A 2,536-nucleotide genomic window follows, 5' to 3' on the forward strand; every position below is an offset into this window, starting at 1 on the left:
TCGTGACGAACTCAACTGGGACTTCTAAAGTGGGACGGAGGGAGTATATAATGAAAAACAAGTTCAAACAAAACCAATACAAAGTTTAAAAAAAAAGACTTGTTGACAAAAAATACTCCTTCTGTCCCATAGTAGATGTCACACTTGGAAGATGGCACAAAATTTTAGGAGATGTTATTTTGTGTGTTAAGTGGTGAGAGAAATTATAATTTTATAATTGATGTGAGAAGGAACTTTTTCCAAAAGAGGAAATGTGACATCTTTATTGGGACAAACTAAAAAGGAAAGTGTGACATCTACTATGAGACGGAGGAAGTACATAACATTACATCTTTCCAAAATGAGCTACTTATAAGACGATGAGGTGTATTTCGACGGTTCAATCCCCTTATTCTTCCTGGTTGAAAATCTCTTCTTCTCTTTCATCATCATATTCTTCTTCAACTCGTACTTGAGCCACAAACTGATAATTTTGGAAGAAGGAATCGACTGATGCTCGGGCTCCACTCTATTGCGGCTCATTTTGGCTTTGTGAATAGGGGCGACGACTCCAATCAGACTCAGGTTGGCTTGGAGAATAGAGGGGATGACCCCACTGTGATTGAGACTCCTAGCTTGGATAGAAAGACCACTGAGGTGGGCCATACTCTGGATTTATAGGTTCTAGTTGCACATAATCAGGATGCGGTTGCGACATCCTTATCTGTTTTGTGTAACCGTGTCCACCAGTTCGAACACCCTTCACTCCCTGACGTGGGAATGTCTTGTGGTTCAAAAGGAATGACCACATCTTGGTGTTGGGAAGCCGGGTACTCCATGATATCGGCGTGGTTCGTAGATTGAATGACATGTCTAGCGATTTCTCCAACCCGTCGCATTCTTGGGTCCATTTCTTTTCCAGTAGTCAAATGCCAAATATCTAAAAACCCTTAATCTAGATAAAAAAAAAAACAAATCATACAAATATCAATATAAAATAATCTATAACACATGAAAGCATATAGTTCAATATAACAAACTTACAAATAATCTCATTGAAGAAGCCGACTCGTTCATCCCAGCAATTGGCCGTACCCCCAGGTTGAGTTAGGTACGTCACTGTAATCCTGTTATACCACGCCATATATCCTGGACTCAATGGAATGTTCATGGACCAATGTTATCAATCTCGTATGGCAGCTTATGGCGTTCGCCTAAAAACCGTCACAAGGATATGGCGTATTCGTATGATGGATATTGCGATCAATAATTTTATAAATAAAATAATACTTATATATTTATATGTAACTTAAAAATTAGAGAATAATCAAAATATAACTTCTAAAACTCTTAAGACAATTAATTAGGCATAAAATACATCTCTAAGTTCCATGTTTCTAGCATAATGGCCCATTCCTAAATGCAGTACACACGCAATGTTTTCAAATGGTGGATTAGGCGGTGCTATGACATTGCCATGGTACTATAGCGTTTCCACAACCAAACGCCATGCCATAGCGCCATGGCGCCGTCATATCCGCTATTTGCTAACACTATCATGGACATTTTTGCGGCATCTACAATTGCCTAGAACCTTTCATACCTCATGTCCCATTCCCCAATGTAGAATTGATGCGTGTTTTTTCTTGCTTTCTATCAGGCTTACTATGCGAGATTTACGCCACCATCCGAGCCGAGATAACTCTACAAGAAAAAATATTCTAAATCAACATAATTTATAATTAAAAATTAGCAAATAAGTTAAGGAATATACATTTGAAGTTTTTTTCCAATACCGCCCATACAAAAAATTGCACAAATCAATCCATCTATCTCCTCCATTCCAATCGAGCAACACCAAAATCGAATATGTCACCATTATTTTTGGTTACTTAAACTATTGAATGTCGAGGTCTTGAGTTCAAGAAGATGCAAGCACACCACTCCTATAAATGCGAAATAAATAAGAATTCAGTATATAAGGAATTGTAATCTACGAAATTCAAGGAATCAGCAAAACATAGTAGATAGAGATTTAATTCTGCAGCTAATCTAAAGTAATACCGTGGTGTAATTTTAGCTTATCTCTGCATCAAATCATAGTTGTAGAAGATGTTTGGAATAAATGTTTGGAGCTAAAAATAATAAAGTTGTTTGTCCATAAATAATTTGTAAAAATCAGAGATAAATACCGTAGTGAAGAATAAGAAGCGGCTGAGGTGATGAAATTTAGGATTTGACGGAGGTTTTGCGGTGGCGAGGGCAGCAGAGAAGCGGCGCTTGAAAGAGGGAGGGTTTGACGTGAATCGCAAAGTAAGGGTTGAAAAATGAAATCACAGCCTTATTTTAATGGGCTTGTGGCTCCATTTGCAGGTTAATGGATTGGGCTAGAGCAGAAATTGATGTCATATCCTAAGATTATTGCATGTCCAAAAAAATTGGACAATACTCATCCAGTCCACCAAATGTTGTCAACATATAGCTCAGTTTGAGTTTTAAGAAATTTGAAGGAAAGAGGATGAAAAAGGTTAGTGTAATATGTAGGTCTCACTTTTAT

At 37.5% G+C, this 2,536-nt stretch overlaps 1 long non-coding RNA gene across 2 annotated transcripts; it reads right to left on the reverse strand.

Moving 5' to 3' along the window:
• Positions 1 to 234: 234 nt before the first annotated feature.
• LOC125218723 lies at positions 235 to 2,309 on the reverse strand. 2 transcript variants are annotated; one of them, XR_007176013.1, is made up of 4 exons: positions 2,172 to 2,309; positions 1,754 to 1,925; positions 1,024 to 1,683; positions 235 to 934 (listed from the first exon to the last, which is right to left on the reverse strand). It is a non-coding gene; the product is annotated as an uncharacterized LOC125218723 (long non-coding RNA). The 2 variants fall into 2 exon arrangements; XR_007176012.1 differs by lacking the exon at positions 2,172 to 2,309 and adding an exon at positions 2,044 to 2,163.
• Positions 2,310 to 2,536: the final 227 nt, after the last annotated feature.

The sequence above is a fragment of the Salvia hispanica genome, chromosome 4 (genome assembly GCF_023119035.1).
Source record: "Salvia hispanica cultivar TCC Black 2014 chromosome 4, UniMelb_Shisp_WGS_1.0, whole genome shotgun sequence".
Lineage (NCBI taxonomy): Eukaryota > Viridiplantae > Streptophyta > Magnoliopsida > Lamiales > Lamiaceae > Salvia > Salvia hispanica.